Raw genomic sequence first — 19,877 nt, 5'->3', positions numbered from 1 at the left:
GAGAGGTTTTTAATTCCTTATTTGCATAGCTGTAGCTTTAAATGTCCACATGTTTTTGCCAGTGACATTGGATTCACAGATGACCGATTTGTGGTCTTGAGCAAAGGCTGGATTCAGGACATGCTTTATCACCAGGACTTCAGACTCTACAAAATTTGTTTGGAAGTCTGCACCTGTTCCAGTTAACACATACTATAGTGAAACATTAGGAGGATGACTTCCAGCTTGAGGCAATCACTTTCTTATGAGCAAGGCAAAAATAATTGGAGATGTTAGGCTAAATTAATCCAGGTGTGAATTTGTTTACTTTTGTAATATTTAATGGTGTAATTATCTTAAACATATTTCTCTAAAATCAGGCACTGCTTAGCTAAAAACCACAAATGAAAATAAACATGTCAGTATGACTAAGAGTTACAAAAAGTACAACAGCAAATAGGTTTTGTGCTATTTCTGTGTAGATGCATTCCACTTTCAGTTCTCATATTCACTTTCTGTATCATTGGCCATCAGAAGAGAAAGGGTAGATGAATTATTTCCTAATGAACAGGTAAAAAGGCCATCATCAGAGTTGCTACTTGAAAGGAAATTTGTGTTTGTTTCTATCCATATTAGGTCATCACTATGTAAAGGTTTGGGGTCAGGTTCTCTTTGCAGAAGTGCTGAGCATAAAATGTGGAACACACATGATTGCAAAGGTAAAATGAAGATCAGGTTTCTTAGCAGGTGGCTTTGACCACGACTTGACCATGATACCAGTGGTTTCCTGATATCCTATAACAGAAATTAAAATTTAAAAGGAGTTTAAGGAACATGTGGATAGTAGCTTTGTAGATACTTCACAATAAATTTGGGAAGTATTCTCATGATAAAAGGCTGCTGCTTCTTATGAATGAATGACATGTACGTGGGAAAACCTGAACGGATACTGTCTGAAGTTGTGATGAGTTTTGAGAACTGCAAGAGACAGGAAGACATGTATGTAAGTGTTTGGAAAGGAGGAGAATAAAGATACAGTTGTTGCAGAGAGAATACAAGGAGCCATCTGTTCTGCAGCAGGGGCAGGTAGGATGGCTTCAGAGCAAAAAACTAGACTGGTCTCATGGGGAACGTTTTCTAGAGCTCAGAAGGTATTACCTAAAGCTACGGGCCCAGATCCTGTAGTTAAATTGTGTCATGACAGAGGCCTGAAACAATAGCATTACTGATGGGGGACCAAAAAAAAACAAAAGTAAAAACAGGCTTAAAAAATGCTGTGGAGAAATCAGTCGTCTCAGGAAAAGCTACATCATACTGCTTTAGGAGGGCAGAGGTGAGGAAAAATGAGCCAGGTCCTTGAGGAATTCACATGCTTGAGTATCCAAGGTATTTTGTGGAGTTTTTTGTTTTGTGGTTGTTTTGTTTTTTGTTTTTTTTTTTTAATAATTATATTTGCATTCTAATCAGACTTTTAACCTATGCACGGTGTGCCAGGGCCCACAGATTTTAATGTTTTTAATTGCTTTTTAGTCTTCATGCACGTAAGAATTCCAGTCCCAATGTGCAGATTTGAAAACAAATTGTTTGGCCTGTGTTTTCAAATAGATATCTGAATATCCATTGTAGAAATTGGATTCTCTCTGTCTTCCACTAGCAATGGAGTAATGCAATTCTGGGGATAGGTGTCAGGCTATAGGTAGTTTGGAGACAAGAGTAACACTTCATAAAAGAAGTTGCTGTGGTGCTAAGTTTAGCTGGCCATGTAAAAGATAACTTATTTCTCTGATTCTGAAGTCAGTACCCCAAGCCATCTATGTAACAGCTATTTCCAGTCTGAGCTCTCTGCTCCTTCCGCTGTCTGTACGTTTGCTGACAATTCTCCATTCTAATTCCTAACCATTGTTTTTTTACCAAATTATTATAAGTGGGGCAAATTGTGTTAGAATATTAGTGGGCTATCTTATGTGTTTTCCTTCATATGCACATGTGTATTAGGAATGCAGATTTTTTCATGGAAAGTGTACATTTCTCAGTGCACATACTTGGTTTTCAAGTTATCAGCTGAGCTGGAGTTTGAGGGTGGCTTGAGTTCAAACATGGCTTAAAAGAATAATTAATATTGCAGGCTTTCTTGTGTGTAGTCCTCTCAGAAATCTGTGTAGCTCTACAGTCATCTTCAGTGTTGTGTAAATTTTAATTAGACTTCTATGGAGTTTATCTTCCAGTATGTTTAGGAGCAGGTTCTCTTCATGTTCATTAAAAGTATGTTTTTCTGAACTAATGGCAGATAATGCTGTCAGAGCTTCACATTCAATACCTAAAATTGCACAAACGTTCTAATCATACATGTAAATTAAATCTTCTTAAAAGAAGCCACTCCTTTTGTTATTTTACTTACTTTCTCTACTGTTGATATGTGGGTAGTTTTTACTGAGGACATTTTTAAAGAGCTTAAAGGTTTTTTAGCTCTTCAGTGTCTAAAAGTATATAGGTTTGTTAATGAGCTTTTAGTAAGTTTGGAACCATACTGTGAGGCCCCTACACTCTTTTGGTGGGTACAGTATTCAATTGTACAATTTGTATCCTTAGATTTGCAAAACTGTGAAATCTAATTTCCTGTTTCTCATAATCCTAAATTAGTATCTCCTGCTGCAGGTGCTGAGATTAAGATTCAAGTTCAGGCGTGTAAGAATCTAGCATGAATAAGATTTTTAAAAGCAAGGTCATGACTTCAAGGTAGTTCTTCTTATGTGACTTACTTCAAATGGGGTGTAAATAGTGTTCTTTCCAAAGACATGTTCTAAACAAGGAACTTAGAATTTATTTAAATATTTGTATGAAGAGGGCAGCAATAAGTTCAGCAGAATGAAGTTTACAAATGAAATTATTATAGACTATGGTATAGTTTTCTACGGTATAGCTCTTCTTGATCTGTGTTCTCCCTTTGAAAGCAATGATAGAAGTCCTCCCTGAATTCATTAAAAATAGTTACAGGAAAATTCTGTGCTTTTAAAATGCCATTGAAATGACCTAAGCATTTTACTATTCTAGTTTCAGGTTCATCCCAAAATGCCTAGTAAATGCCTTTTGGCGACTACTGGGAAGATTCAAAGAAAAAAAAGAAAAGGAAAAAAAAAAGGTGTTGCACTTGTCTATTTCCGACACTCAAAATAATGTTTTTTATTTTTTTTTTATTATTCATGTAGGCATTTAAATCTTACTATCAGTAAGATCTGTGTTCAAAAGGTTGGCATGATCTTCAATGAATCTGCTAGCCTTGTTTGCAGTATATTTATTACTGGGAATGGCATTACATTTTTATATACACACATTTTATCATATTTTTTGGATGTCCTGGTAGATATCTAATTAGTTCTGCCTCCTAAAACTTGATCAGCTCAGAAGTTACTTTCAAATTATGCTGTGCATTTCAGGTTGGGATCCCACAGATCCTAACCAGACTTGAAAGTTAAGGTCAGTGTGGTTTTGGTGTTTTATCATGCTTAACTTTCAGTGCAGCCCATGTCAGACAAACCTGAAAGTTTGAAAAGCCATCATCTAAATCCAGGTAAGGGATCACCTTAGTTTCATGAAGGGAATGAATCAGGAAAAAAAGATATCTTGATACCATTACAAAGGCGGCAATGTTTCAATATTGTATCATAAAAAGATTTCATATGTTGGCTTCTTTAGGTATGGATCACGTAGCAGTTTTAAGCATAGGGTTCTGTTTATATTTCAGTGCTATTTCTGTTTTTTAAAGTACTATTAAAAATGGTTTGAAGTACTCAATTTAAGGACAGTTTAGACTTTGATCTTGACTTGGGTGTTTCTAGTTCATGCCGGGAGGCTGTTGTGAGCTGATATTGTTAGAAATAACCAGAAGCTGTACAGATACTACATAAAGCTATTAGTGATTTTAGTGATTCCTCACTCCTGTTGTAGTCTGGTTCCATTCTCTAATCTTCAGAGAAGTATCTAACATATGTCATTTCTTTTCACCCTGCTGATCAGTATGCAAAGGCTAAAATATTAACATTAAATATTTGTAATGTTTTCTTTATGAGCAATTTGTCTAGTTGTTGTAGGAATCAAATGTGCATGAGCTTAAATTGCAAGTCAGTGGGTTCATAGCAGAAGACAAGGCCAAGCAGGGAGCTTAATGTCTTTTGGATGCTAAATTTGTGATTCTGCTAAGATATATCTGTCTACTTTTTATGGGTTTAAGCACAACGCTGTAATTTGATAACTTTTTTCTCTACGTTGGGATGATTAACTGTTATGTATAAATTTAATAGAGAAAATTTACCTTTCAACTTCTCAATTTTCTTTTTTCATGTATGTAAAGCTTTCAAGCCATTTTAGAAGCAGAGCATAACAGAAGTCCCTGATTTCATCCTTTAGGGTTTTTAAGTGCATTTAGTAGTCCATTGTTACTTGTAGTGATCTTTGTCTAAGGGTGAGAATTTCTGTTTTGAACAAGACTAAGCTGCTGAAAAACTGAAAAGCCTTGAGGCCAAAAAGGGGTTTTTAGCTTTTAAAAGGTGGATGACTTTGACAAACAGAGGATGTTAATATTCTGAGGCAGTAAACAATTTCTAGGAAGGGAAATCCGCCTTTCCGTATGTTTATTTTTCAGAGAGGAAATTACCTAATAAGTGTAAAACTTCAGGGATCTAAGATGACATAAGTACTCCAAATTGGATTACCTTTGACTTCAAGTTCTTGTGTATCTTAAGATCTTGCTGAATGTAATTGTGATGGGTTTATGTCTGCCTTTCAAGCTGCCTTCTGTGTAATTTCAACTGCCATAGGTTTAGGTTTATGGTATAGATACAGGTGCTGCTTCCTTTAGCCAGTGTACAAAGTACATAGAGTTGTATTGTTCCAGCTATCACTTTTGCTGTTTGAGAATATTTTTCTCTCCACCTGCTTCATTGGCACTGGCCTCTGTTACATGAATTGGGATATCTCAAAAGGCCTGATTTTCATGAGTATAATCTGCGTCTCTTGAAAAGTGTGGGTAGCCCTTCATCATGTGTTATACTGGCTCCCAAAAATGAAGATAGCCAGGAAGTGTCATTTTAGAATTGCATCTGCAGACCATCTTACTTGTGGAACAGTTTTTCTATGCAGGGAGAAAACCTTTGGTGGAAAACACGCTTACAGTTATGGATTCTTTATTAATTGATGACGTTCTCTGAGCAGTAATGAAAGTGTACTAGTGAGGAGAAATTAGGAAATTTCTAAAAAACCTTTAAGCAATGTCATCCACAATGACTTCAGTCTTGCCATCGCTGTACTTGCCACTTAAAGGAGGGTCTAGTTCTGTTAGCTGAAAAAGTAGTTCTGGCCTGCAAATAAGTCAACATGGAGCAATTACCTGGCAATATAACTGTAACATCCTCTGTTGCCTTACACGCAGCAAACATCAACTTGTCTTTCACTGTCCAGGAAAAGCATAAATATAACTCAGACAAGTGTTTCAGACTAATAGCCTGTTCTGCAATTAGTGGTACTATAGAGAACACAAATAGCAAAAACTGTACAGAGCTCTTGTTTTCACTTAGCTGAAGTAGTTCATGATAAATGACTACATACTAGAGTGCTTCTGTTAACAAGAAGGCAAAATAAATGAAAGCACAGCACTGATTTCCTGAGTGTTCTCCAAGTGGCACAGGCCTAATTTGGGTACAGAGTATTCACTAGGGTATGTTGGCATTGTGCTGTAACTTCACCTCTGGAAGATGAAGCTGATGAAATTCATAGAAGCCAAGTCTTCCTTTCCTTCCAAGCTACCAGTGTGAGGACCTGGGGAGATTATGATCTTCAGGAATAAAGAGATTTGAACAGGAATGTATCAGTTTTCTGCTTCATGGACTTCCTGTTAATCATAGAATCATAGAATGGTTAGGGTTGGAAAGGACCTTAAGATCATCCAGTTCCAACCCCAGTGCCATGGGCAGGGATACCTCTCACTAAACCATGTCACCCAAGACTCCATCCAAGCTGGCCTTGAACACTTCCAGCGCTGGAGCATTCACAGCTTCCTTGGGCAACCCATTCCAGTGCCTCACCACCCTCACAGTGAAGAACTTCTTCCTTATATCTAACTTCAGCTTCCCCTGTTTAAGTTTTAACCCATTACCCCTTGTCCTATCAGTACAGTCCCTAATGAAGAGTCCCTCCCCAGCATCCTTATAGCCCCCCCTTCAGATACTGGAAGGCTGCTATGAGGTCTCCGCACAGCCTTCTCTTCTCCAGGCTGAACAGCTCCAACTTTCTCAGCCTGTCTTCATACGGGAGGTGCTCCAGTCCCCCAGTCATCCTTGTGAATGATCATCATGATGCATCATACTGTAAATAATGATTTAAATAATGATGCATCATACTGCAGAAGGGGGATTGCCCAGGTGATTTGCTATTACCAAAAAAGGAAACATTTTTTAGCTGCTTTCTGCTGCTGTATCATTCCCTTTCTTTGGCATTTAACTTATCTGTCCTTAAAGTTACAACAGTTTGGATTGTCTGGAAGGCACAAGTTTCAATAATACTGCAATGGGAATGTCAAGATTTTCACATCCGAAAATTCAGTTACAGGTTCTCCAGGGAGTGAAACTTTCTTGAGTAATTCTGAGTCAAGTGTATGCAGTTAACAAGATACTGTGGCTTTGGCCTTTCAGGACAGTATGAGCATGCTGCTATATAATGACATCCATCTGTGTACATCCAGTGATGATATTACTCTGACCAGTTGCAGGTGAACTTCTATGTTGAGTCCTTACAAGTCCTTACAGTTGCACTGCCTAGGTGCAATGCAATGTAAAGAAGGTGTAGGCTGGCAGTTGGGCAGCTGTGGTCCTACTTTGACTTTTTGAGTATGTTTGGAATTTGAGCTTGATTCTGTATATCACCTGAACTGTTAAATTTCGAGCTTAAATTACAGGAAAGGACACTTTGGTTAGAGCTAGGAAAAAAATACTAGCACAAAGAATAATGAAGTACTGGAGTGTCTAAAGAAGTTGGGATATCTTTTTTGCTGGATGCCTTCTGAAACAGGCTGGTGAAATGTCTGTCAGGAATGATATGCTTACTGTTGATTTTGCTGTTAAGAAGCAGATAAACAAGATGACCTGGAGATCCCTTCTCTTTGATATGAAGGATCGTAGGAGAACTGACTCTGATACTGGCAAAAGTCAGAATGGTTAGTGACTTCCTACAGGTTGACGTGTCTTGGTTTGTAGCCAGATCTCTTTTCACACCCTTGATGAATAACCAGCCTGTAACTGCTATCCCATCAAAAATGCCTTCTGAAAGTCTATAGAAACAGCTTTTGTGAAGGCGTAGGAATGTGTGGTTTGGGGTAAAAGTTATGTGGTCATGAGGAGACTTCAAGTTCACTTCAGATTCTGCCTGATTGTGGTGCAGACAGAATCATAGAATGATTTGGGCAGTGAGCAGGCACGTCTTCAACTAGACCAGGTTGCTTAAATCCCTGTCCAACCTGACCTTGAACACTTCCAAGGGTGGAGCATCTACCATCTCTCTGGGCAACCTGTTCCAGGGGTTCACCACCCTCATTGTAAAAAAAAAAAAAAAAAAAAAAAAATGTGCGCACACATTGCCAGCTCATATCCAGTTTTTCATCTACTTCCAAGACCTTGGGAAAAAGCACACTTTAGATCTTGGAGCTGCTGTATTTGCCTGATTTCTGTGGTGTCCTCAGGCATGGCATGCTTAGCCTCTGGGCAGCTCCTCTGTGCAGGTCCACCCTTCAGGAGCTGATGGTCAAGCTTTCCTTGTGATATGCCAGATAACATTCTTTTCCAGGGATATATTCAGTAATGTCATTGACAAAGGCGTTCATGATGCCTGTGATCTTAGTGAGGATATTGGTCCCACAGTGTATCTGCTTTGAGCACCCTGTACTGATGGATGCAGTAACTCTCTTTTCTGCTATTCTTGTGTTGCTTGTAGCCCTTCTTTGCAGCCTGAAGGACTGGTAACTGTCATGATTGTGTAAAACTGTGAGTGGCAGACTTAGAGTTTGGTGAAGCAATTGTATCTCAGTGATCTTTGGCTGACTTTAGCTGTTTTTATGATATTTATGTGCTGTGTTGCTATTAGAGGTAGGAAACCCAAATGCAAGTATTGTCTTGCTGAAAACCAGGTACTGTCCTTGAGATGAGGCTCTTGAGGAAGGAAAAAAAAAGGGCAGAAAAATGTCAAACTCTGTCAGTATTAGATTGTATTCTAAAATGTTTAGTGCTATCTAACTGTAGCTGAAAGCCTTCGAAACTTTGCACACTTGCTTTATGTCTTCAGCTTGTGTTTTTAGTTAAATGGATTATAGTAGCAAAATGGCTAAACTGACTGAGGGGACATTTAAGGAAAAATAGCTCTCTGCAGTACTTTTACCTGTTGTTTAATTTCTAGTAAGAGGTTTTGTACTCAGTTGAGGTGACAGCTATCGTTGTCTTTACCCTGGGGTTCAGTGCCTGAAAGTTTTACGTGCAGTAGTTCTGCTGTCCCCTACCATCTATGCTACAAGTAGCAGAAAATGTTGAAATCAGTTGGTTGGTAAAGCTAAGGACTGTTTTTCATATTGGTCCCTTATTTGTTCTTTACTAAATTGGCAGCTTAGCAAATTGGCTGAACACCATTGTGTTAATTATTGAGAGGCCTAAATTCCTTTGTGGATTTAGTCATGGTAATTGGAACAGGAACTCAATACAGAATGCGGAGGTGTAAAGCTGGCCTGGCTATAATCTGGTGGTTTAAGAAAGAGCAGAATGGCATTAGTCCTTGTGTGCTCTGTAACATAAATCTGTGTGAAGTGAAAGGAGGGAACTGGAACTTGTGTTTCTTCTGTACATTTCTGTTGCTTTGCATGGACGGGATAACTTGAGACTGAGAGCAGCAGCTGTGCACAGGAGCATGCATGGCCTCAGAGCCTAGTGATGGCAATTTTTCCTTGTGAAGGGGGCACAGTCTTGTCCATGGCCAACTGTCAGAAGGTATTTCAGAGTAAATTGTTCAGGTATTAATGTTTCACACTAACAAGAGGAGAGGCAGTCACTAAAATTTTCCTTTCTCCTAGGTAAATTCTCTTTATTAAGCTAGAGAGAGTCAGGCTTTTGCTCTGTGAGCCACATGAAGTGTATAATTACTCAATGAAAGATGGGCCAGTGTCCTCAAAAGACCAGACAGTAGCTTGATGCTTAGTATGCCATGCCGGCAAAGTGGGAGATGCAGCTGTAAATCCTTCTTGAAATTTAATCCAGGTTTTCCGTGTCTGCGGCAGATGTTTTAATGACCATGAGAACAATGGTTTTTAAAAAAATAAAATGTGGTGGATTAACACTGTTCTCCATGGTGGCCTGGGTTCAGCAGTAGCAGTCATTTTTCTCCTTCTTAGTAGCTGGTGCAGTGCTGTGTTTTTTACTTTTAGCCTGGGAACAGCGCTGATAACACTGATGTTTTTAGTTGCTGCTCAGTAATGTTTAGTCTGACCAAGGACTTTGTGAGTCTCAGGCTCTGCCAGGGGAGACAGGAAGCTGGGAGGAAGCAGAGACAGGATACCTGACACAAACTAACCAAAGAGGTATTCCATACCACAGCACGTCATGCCCAGGATGTAGAACTGGGGGCAGTTACCCAGAAGGGCTAGATCACTGCCAGGGTTGGGCTGGGTGTCGGTCAGCGGGTGGTGAGCAGTTGTGTTCTCTTCCCTTGTTATTTCCCTTATCATTATTATCATTGGTGGCAGCAGTAGTGATTTGTGTTATACCTTAGTTACTGGACTGTTCTTATCTCAACCCGTGGGAGGTACATTCTTTCGATTCTCCTCCCCATCCCTCTGGGAGTAGAGGGGAAGAAAGGGAGGGAGTGAGCAAGTGGCTACGTGGTTCTGAGTTACTGGCTGGGCTTAAACCACGACACATAGTTTTTATGAAGAGTGGAAATAACCTGAGAACATCTTACAGATGTTTGTGTCACAGATGCAAAGCTGATAAAACACAAGTTTGTATATGACATCTGTCACCAAATGTAAGACTGTCATCAAGGTATGACACTGCTTGCTTGGTCCAGAAGGAGAATTTTAGGTAATTGGGAACTTTACTGTTAAAAGACATATAGATGCTTAGGAATTTGGTTATATGTAAAATAGGTATTTTAAAGATAGTCACTTTGGTTTTGGGTTGAGAAATCCTTTTGAGCAGCTTGTTCAACAAAAGCTGTTGTTTGAATTGGCAGGTTACAACGAGCATTGCAGGTTACAATGAGCATTGCAGGTTTTAGAGTCCTAGATTGTTTACATGTCTGAGGTTTAGGCCTTCAGGGAGACCCTACTCCCTAATACCCCCAGCTCCCTTTCCTCTCACCCAAAAAAAGACCCCAAACACAACCTTACACAGTAGTTCAACACATTCTAGCAGAAAATGAGTCTGAAAGACAAATATCCGTGTACAAAGGTCTTGAAACAATGGACTAGAGGTGTGTATCAAGAGGGAGAAAAACAATAATCTTCTGTTCTCCATTTCCTGTAAAAGTCTTTTCATATTTATTTCCTCTTACATTTTTAACTGTTTACTCTTGGTACAGAGGAAGTTAGTTTTACTGGCAAAATAGTGCTCTTAGCAGGTGTATGATTCTCTTGGTCCAGTTTCATAGTGATAGCTGCAGTGACTGTATTTGCTTTTCACATTGTTAGGAGAGTAGTTACCTGGTTTGCTGCCAGTTCTATGAAACTGGCATGACTGTTGTAACTGGTTACAACAGATGACCAAGCAGCTCTACATATTTAGGTAATATGCTTTTGATAGTTGGGGTTTTTAAATGCATCTGATTTCACTTCAGGCTTGAGACTCTCCCTATGTTTTAATGTATTTATTTGGTGCTCAGTTAAAGGTATTGTAATTTTGAAACATTCTATATTATATAATGCTGTTATTAAACATATTAAAAAAAATAACCATTTCAGTGACTGACAAATTGTTGGGTTTGAGTCCTGAGATATCAAACTAAATATGCAGCAATAAATTCAATTGAGTTTTGCCAGAAGTGACTGGCAGAAAATCTGGTCCTAGCTGTCTTTCCAGCTTCCATTTAGAAAACAGATTACTTTTCCAGAGACGTATTGTCTATATATAAGCATCTTAAATTGTTTAGGGTTTAGTGTATTGTATCTCTAAGGAACATAAAGAAGGTCACAAATTCATAGATGCTGACTCTATATGAAGGCCTTTTACATCTTCAGAAACATCAAGCCATAAAGGCAGTCAGTGACACTTTGTTGGCTTTGTAAAAGTTCTTAGATATATCAAGATTCCTGAAAAGCAAATTTTAAGTTGTATGGTAAACTCATCTTACTGTGATGGCAGAGCTGGTTATTTACAAACCGTCTTTCACAATAACCTGAATAGGGATTTCAGTCTTACATGTATTTTTTTTTTTTTTTTTCTGTCACCACACAGAAATTTATTGTGCTTGGGTGTGAGCAGACCTAACACATTACAAAGTAAAAAATGAGAACTGAATTTAGCTAAAGACAGATGGTGCCTTTTAAAGCAAATGCAGATCTGCCGTTCTAGAGAACAGCAAACAGCAGAGGAAACTCTTCATCAAACATCTGTCATTTTGCCAAACATCAGCTGATGTTAGTGAAGAGAGAGTGTGATTCTTCATACTTGATGTCTTGATCCATGTCTTTCAAATGTGTGAGTTATTACTCTGTAAGAAGTTCAGAAGGTTTCTTGGATACTCCGCTAGATCAGAGACTGCCTTAACTCCTGGCGAGCTGTTGAGTTCTTTCCTCAGAAAGCACTCTAAAGCCCCAAAAGCCATAATTCTAAGCTTCCTCTTTTTATTTTTCTTTCCCGGTTACCAAGTTTTTCTAATGAGTTAGATAGCGATGAAAAGCTCTTATACCAAACCTGGAGAAAAATGTTTAATAACTTTATTATTACCTAATGATATTAGTGAGGTGGGCCATCCTCGAGTAATTGTTTGAAGGCAATGATGGAAAAAACCTTGTTTGGCAGGGTGAAGCACCCTGTTTTTTGAATGTGGAGAGCTATTTTGGGATATACTGAGATACTGGAGAATAGAATTGCTTATGCAGGAAACCAGTGTGCTAACAGAGAAATTAAGCAATGGCTGTCAGAAAACTTCACTCATCTTTGAAAGTTTTGTTAAAGGTGAGAGTTCTCTAACCAGAGCTGCAGTGTGGGAATTACGAAGCCACAAAACATGTAAAGGAATGTAGGTAATTTCCCACTTCTTGAAATGACCAAAAATTCTATTGCCATGTGTGCTGGGACAGATTTGTACGTAAGAGCAAGACTGTTTTGTAGCCACTCTGGGAGGATTTTTAAGTAGTTTAATATAATCACTGTCGGTAGTTCATTGAGGTAACTTGTGTTTTTCAGAGTTACGAAAAAGTGACAGGTGTAACTATCACTGTAACTTGGCTGCCTACATATTCTTTCTTGCAGTTTTGCGATTCAAAAGCTGAATAAATTTGTTTATTCAATCGATGATCCACCTTTTTCAATGAGATGTACAGACTGAAATTCAAGATCTGTTGTTTATGTGAGTTTTTTAATGTTGAAGGTTTTTCAGGAGCTCTTTTTCAAATGATGGTCTAGAAAATTTCTAAAGTACGTTTTATACATATCCAACTCAAGAAAACTGTATTTTTTTATCGTCATTACATGTGCTGTCATTCTAAAATGACAGTATTTAAATCTGCAGTGCAGCAGGTATGTGGCTGTTTTGTCTATTAACACATTGAACAGCTTTCTGTATCACCTGTCAAATTTCTTTCTTCTGGTTTGCCAGAATTCTGTCCTGTAGCATCTGGTCACAGAGATCTTTGAGATATGCACCAAGTATCTACTACCCTCAGCAAGTTTGCTGATGACACAAAACTGGGAGGAGTGGCTGACACACCAGAGGACTGTGCTGCCATTCAGCGAGACCTGGACAGGCTGGAGAGTTGGGCGGGGAGAAACTTGATGAAATTTAACAAGGGCAAGTGTAGAGTCTTGCATCTGGGGAAGAACAACCCCATGTACCAGTACAGGTTGGGGGGTGACCTGCTGGAAAGTAGCGAAGGGGAAGGGGACCTGGGGGTCCTGGTGGATAGGAGGATGACCATGAGCCAGCAATGTGCCCTTGTGGCCAAAAAGGCCAAAGGCATCCTAGGGTGCATTAGAAAGGGAGTGGTTAGTAGGTCAAGAGAGGTCCTCCTCCCCCTCTACTCAGCCTTGGTGAGGCCGCATCTGGAATATTGCGTCCAGTTCTGGGCCCCTCTGTTCAAGAAGGACAGGGAATTGCTTGAAGGAGTCCAGCGCAGAGCCACAAAGATGATTAAGGGAGTGGAACATCTCCCTTATGAGGAGAGGCTGAGGGAGCTGGGTCTCTTTAGCTTGGAGAAGAGACTGAGGGGCGACCTCATCAGTGTTTACAAATATGTAAAGGGTACGTGTCAGGATGACGAAGCTAGGTTTTTTTCAGTGATGTCCAGTGATAGGACAAGGGGCAATGGGTGTAAACTGGAGCATAGGAAGTTCCACGTTAACATCAGGAAGAACTTCTTTACTGTAAGAGTGACAGAGCACTGGAACAGGTTGCCCAGGGGGGTTGTGGAGTCTCCTACACTGGAGATATTCAAGGCCCGCCTGGACAAGTTCCTGTGTGATGTACTGTAGGTTACCCTGCTCTTGCGGGGGGGTTGGACTAGATGATCTTTTGAGGTCCCTTCCAACCCTTGGGATTCTGTGATTAGCAGTGTGAGCTGTACGCTTCTTGATCATGTTTGAATTGCTTAATAGCAGCCATTGATTAAATTGCATTGCATTTGCCACTAAAGAAATCATATGCTTGATTTCAGTGTTGCAGACAGCCACAAAATGGGAGATATGATTATCATTACTCTCTTAAAAGCATACGGTGATAATCTTGGTAATAGTGACATACTCGTCTGGTTTACTAATGAACATACAGATATATCTCTCTTTGAGACCTAGATGGTATATATTTATGTCATCTAATGTTTCCTGTAGATAAACATCATCCAATTTTTATTCAGTAGTTAAAGCACATCTCAGTATATATTGGCAGAGCACTTCTGTTTAGTGAATAATATAAATACTAAAAGGTGAAATTTTATTTACATGAAAACAGTGCAAAGAGTGTATGAAGAAACAAGGTACCAGAATGAGTTAAGCACTGATGGTAAATCTCCCTTCTAAGAAAATGCTTCAGAAAAGAAATGCTGTGCTGCAAAGTGTTGTGTAGTATATTGCTTCAGTAGTAAACTGATACTGCTAATAATAATTTTAACACGTTCTTCTATTTTTTTATTTGCGTAGTATTAGTATTTGGCATACAGATATTTGTTGATTTAGCTTGTAACCTCCAGATGAAATTGTTATAGATAGCAAGGTAATGTAGCATCTGAGGCTAATGATCTTGGTACATACAGGTCTTGTGTTTATTTACAGACTCTACTGCATGTTCCACCTGGTCATGACAGCTCTCAAGCTGGCTATAATTCACACGTTGCCTGAAATTAAAGCTGTTTGAGTCTTTAAATCTCTTTGTTCATGGATCTCAAGTTATATATAACCAGAACTTTTAAACTTCTGGGAACTGGTTCTGTGGTAAAATAATAGTCCTAAACTACCTATTGGAAAGGAAGCAGCAATAATGATTACTTTAACCAGCTGGTATTCAGTTTGTGGGGCAATGTTTTTTGTTGTAGCTGCTTTTAAAGACAGTAACACTAATGGGATCAAATGGAAGGGATGTTTTTGAGCTAATCCAGAAAGAATTTTTGCTATGTTTTCACATTTGGCAGCTTTTTCAATCATTCTAAGAAGTATATTGTAGCTAATGATTTTAATGAGTCTGGAGGAACAGATATGCTTTTTGTGTTTGCTTTTAACAATGAGCATTGCTTTATTTTTTCATTTAGTAAATAGTCTCTGTGTCTGGCACCTTGTTTCATGTGTCAGTAAAACTTCCAATTAGTTATTGCTCACAAATAAATCAGAAATTAAGGTGACCCGTGGCATTCTAAACCATTTTGAAATGAGTGTGCTTAGGTGGACTTGATTGGAAATTTAATTTTATAATTTTTCCAACCAGCCTAATTTAGGTATTGAGTTGAGAGGAACTTCAAATCTTCCAACTTTTCCTTGAACAAAAGCATCAAGTTTTTCAGTGGTAGTGCCTAAGAGTATGGATATGTATGAGAAATTTTCTGGTGAAGCTAAGTTATTTCTGTCAGAATTGCTGAGATTTATATGGGGGGAAGATACATAGAGAGACATCTTGGAAGCTTTTCCCTGTACCAGAAGCTGCAAAAAGTTAACAGTGGTGGTTTTCCACTGACTTAGTTTACCTGTGTTGTCTGAAACTTCAAAGTAATTAGCTTATATGTACCCTTCAAGATGCTTTTTGGTCTTTTCTTACAGCCGTTAATTTTTGTTGGTTCTTTACATTTCCTGGTATTTTCACGTTATGGGAGGGTCAGCTGGCTGGTTGGGAATGTGGCAGAAAGGGCAGAGAGACCTTTGTCACTCAATGGCCCTGGTAGAAAAAACCGAGAGCCAGCAGCTTGAGGTCATTAAGCTTCCAAAATAGCACCAGTGCCAAAACTGGAAACTTAACATGCAAACTGGAAATTACTGGCTTCAGTCTTGGTAAACTGATTTTTCCTGTTCTTGGATGTGTATACCAGCCAGATATGATGCACTTAAATGCAAATACAAGTACTTTCATCTCAGATGAGTCCTTGTGTAAAGAAGGTAAAGCATCATCAGAGATAACCAAACTCAAAACGTGTTTTTTATGTAAAAACAAAAATAGTCTTGGTGGTTCATATGCTGAGCTACAGGTCTTCACGGTCCCAGATTTCCTTTTAACAGTATTTTCATTCATCATCCACAGTGATTATTCCCAGATCTTTCTGTTGCTTTAAATAAAAATTTGGACAATGAACAAGGTTTTTTTGCTATGGATTTCATGATTTACTTTTTTATTTTTATTTTTTTGTATTTTTTTAGCTTGGATTGGGAGGCTGATTATTCTGTATTGCATTTTCATTGTGATTGTAGGCAAGCCCATTGCTGCTGAAAATAGCTCAAATGTTCTTTGAGCAAAAACATCAGCCAGCAGCTCAGATTCTTTCTCCCTTTCTTTTGCAGACTCTTGCATGTGAAGTCAATTAATTTCTTGGGAGAAACCTTCATTAAGGGCTAAATAAACAAGATCTACATACACAGAAATTTACTTTCTCTGCATTTGAGACACAGCTAAAGTCCTCTGTCTGGTAAGTCAAATTTTTGTTAAGGTTTTGTCTTTCTTTCTGCCCTTAGGACTTGCATTCTTGAGTTTATAATTAGTGTTCAGAGAAAACCAGCTTCTGTTTGTTGGTAGTTCTGCTGCATGCACCATATGAAGTACTGAAGGCATTACTGTGCTGCGTTTACATACTTCAGGTAGTACCTATGACACTGTATGGTACTTCAGTGTAAGTGGGGTTTTAGCTGTTTATCTAGTACTTTGTTCTCAGTTTGCTGTGATGAAATCATTTAATACTTTAAAGAAGAATTGGTGATTGTTCTGTCTTGAAATAATGTACCTGTTTGAATGTTCAGAATTTAATGAGTTAACCAGAATTTGTATTGCAAAGTATTTTTTGTGTTGATTCAAACTTTAAAAATAAACTTTCCCAGGAATTCATTCATGTCTTACTGCTTGCTGATTTCATCTTGTGTAGATGAAATAGGTTAATGTTACTGATGCAGTGGTATCGTTTTCCTGGTGATATGCCTATTTTATAGGACAATAAGCATGCTTGTCAGTAGTCTTTGATAATTCAATTCTGTAACAGTTCCATTAAAATATCTGCAACTTACAGAATTTCTTCAGGTTTTGATTGTACTCCTTTGAAGCAAATGCGTTTTTTCTTTGATTATGAAATGTTAACTGAGTACAACCTAAACAAAAGCAAGTTTTATCCTCTGCCTTCTATTTTTATTCTATATTGTGATTAAAATGAAAAAAAAAGAAGAGGAAAAGAGTTTTTGCTCAGTGCTGTGGCTTTTCTAAGCAATTGGCTGGCATTAAATGGCAGCCTATATATAATACCTAGTCCATCTGATCACATGGATATGCTGTGGTACTTTGGCTTACCACAATTGCTGTGTCTTATGTACTGCATGCCCTGAATCTGCATAGTTCATTTTGCAGGCTCTGCTATAGCCCTAACATTAGTTTATTTCAAAAATCTCTTAAAAACCTACAGCATATTTAAAAGTAGTTGCATATTTAATGTAAAGCAGTAGTTATGCACTGTATTTTCATAGAGAAAAAAAATAGATCAGTGCTTTTACATAAAAGCTGCGTGAGGGCTTTCCAGTTCATTTAAGTATTATTAAGAGGCTTTCCAGTTTATTTTTGGAAAAAAGAGAAAATCTGAAGTTCATGTGTGTATTTCATATAATGTATCTTTTTCTTAAAAATCTCTTTGTGTAAAAAATAAAAAAAAAATCTGGAATTTTCTTCAACCATTTTTCAGAAAAAGTGAACCAAATTATAGTTCAGTTGTAATGTTTACAGTAATGTTTTATACTGATATTTGAGAATCATGGATTTAATTCTGCTTGTTCTTCCTTACAATAGCAGATATTGAGAGTGTAATGTAGGTATCCATATGAAGCCATGGGAATTTTGGGACCAGGCATACTTTTTAAAAATTACATCGTTTCTGTTCTTTATTCTCTTATATTCTAATGAAATTATATTCCTCTTGGGTTTAGATCTTCCCAGTTCCTGCCTTGCTGTCACATATAAAGCTGCTTCCCTCGTTCTGTAGATCACTCACCCTGTCCTTGTACTTTTGCCCACACTCAAGTGAATACTTAACTTACATTGATGGTTTTCATATAAAAAGAACTTGTCACCTGAGACGTACTTCAGAAGAAGCTGAAGCTTCACAGGCCATGCTGTCGGATCAGCGTAGAAATTTGTAATCCCTTAACATGTCCAAATGACAGAAGAAAAATTACACAAAATTAGGCTGCATAATAGGTGAAACATTAATGTATGAAAATACATTAAGTATTTTCAATTAAAAGCAGTGCTTGAATTGTGTAAAGTAAGGGCCAACGATGTTCTATGAATGGTCATTTTCTAATTCACGTGAAGTTACTATGTAAGACCAAGTTTTTGCTTGGCACTTGTCAGTGAGTTAACAGACCTGACTTACAGGAACTTGTATCTGGCATGCTAACACAACCCAATCTTTAGCTGAGCGAACTTGGCACTAAATTCAGCTAAAGGCAGGGAATCTCAGGAAAACAGTGGGATTTCTTTCATTAAGTATATCTCTGCATTCATGGGGAACAAATGGTAACATTTTGTGCAGGTTTCTGCTTTCGACAGTGTGTCGTTGTGCACTTCCCAAATGTAGTGTCAAATACCTTGAAAAAAATAAACTTTCTTATTTGGATTTTTCATTTTACTTCATGATGTGGTCCCAGGGAACTCAAGTCTGTAATGGCCTAGCGCTATTGTTTGTAATTCTTTCTGAAGAATAAAAGCTCACTCAGAACAATTTAGATTGTATAAATGTGCTTCATCCTTACTGTCTCTGTAAGCTCAAGTAGAGGGGTCGGAGGCAAGTGTATATGTAAGCATTTTTGATCAGAGTGCCTGAGAAAATGTTTCTTTCTTGTCAATACCATTGTTACTTTGAGAAACAGTAGATCATGATAGCTTGGATTTCTTGTCAAAAGCTTTATGCTGATGAAGGTCTTAATTAATACACTATTTAGTCGCAGTAGTCACAGTGTGTCAATGTTGCTTTTACTGTGTCGTCTAAGTTCAGTTCACTTATTGATGGCAACAGGGTTTTATGGTATGGGATTCTGAATGGTATTCTGATCTACAAGCAGAATCCCAGAAGTGACAGGCTTGTACCAACAGATCATAGCAATAGGTTGAAACTGCATGGGTTTAATATGCGAAAATGCTGGAGGGAAAAAAAAAAAAAAAGTGTTTTGAAAACTGCAGAGCAAGTACCTGGTGATAGGGGATATCAAGCTGAGTGAAAGGCCATCATGCAGGTGCTTCTTCCTTGCATTAGCCTCAGACTGGGGATATGCCAGATAGGTGCTGAGAGCATGTGTATTCTTATGTGAGACCTATGAGTTGCATCCACACTGGACTTAACCTGGCCATGTGCTATTCTCAAATGGGAATAAATAGCTCTGGATAACGTTTGTGATATGATTCTGTGTGTAACTATCTGCTTTAGAGGAGTCCAATGCTTACGTCCTCCTAGACTACAGTAATGAAAGGTGGCAGTGCCTCTTTATTGGTTCCAGGGTTTAGGCTCTGCTTGACTTTTTGATAGATCCAAATGAGCTAAGGACTGTCAGGATTTCCAGATTCTCTAAGTTGTGTTAGAGTTTGAAAAATACTGATTCGGTAATAAAGTTGCATGATGCATAGTAAAAAAAGTTTCCTGTTTAGTCACCTGTGCTCTTGTACTTCAAAGAGAAAAGCTTGCTTATGCACCCTCTCTTCCTAAGTAACTTCTTAACCATACAGCTAAGAAATACGCTTTTGTCTGTTTTCAAGGTGGCTCACATAAGGCATTACCTGTTTGTATGTAAGGCTGCATTTATCTCTGTGTATTAGATTCTTAAGAATTTGTATGTTTCATTAGTGCCTTATGTCCCTAAATGTTTAACGATGTTTAGAAGGCTGTGTCACCTTTATGGCTAGAGGCAACTTGGGTACTTAGGCTGCTTCCACTCTTGAGACTGCTGTTTACTTATTCCACAAAGGTTGGGTTGATTTTTTTTTTTTTTTTTTGT

The 19,877-nt window shown here is 38.2% G+C and overlaps 1 protein-coding gene across 17 annotated transcripts in view; it reads left to right on the top strand.

Annotated features, from left to right (window-relative positions):
- SORBS2 (sorbin and SH3 domain containing 2) overlaps positions 1-19,877 on the top strand; it is a 214,055-nt gene that overhangs the window by 70,079 nt on the left and 124,099 nt on the right. For all 17 annotated transcript variants that reach the window (XM_065695811.1, XM_065695833.1, XM_065695821.1 and 14 more), the window contains one exon: positions 16,197-16,321. The gene's annotated coding sequence lies outside the window, so the exon portion shown is untranslated. The remainder of the gene's footprint in view (positions 1-16,196; positions 16,322-19,877) is intronic.

This window comes from Lathamus discolor, chromosome 1 (genome assembly GCF_037157495.1).
Source record: "Lathamus discolor isolate bLatDis1 chromosome 1, bLatDis1.hap1, whole genome shotgun sequence".
NCBI classification, from domain to species: Eukaryota; Metazoa; Chordata; class Aves; order Psittaciformes; family Psittacidae; genus Lathamus; species Lathamus discolor.
This window is presented reverse-complemented; position numbering and strand designations above follow the sequence as displayed.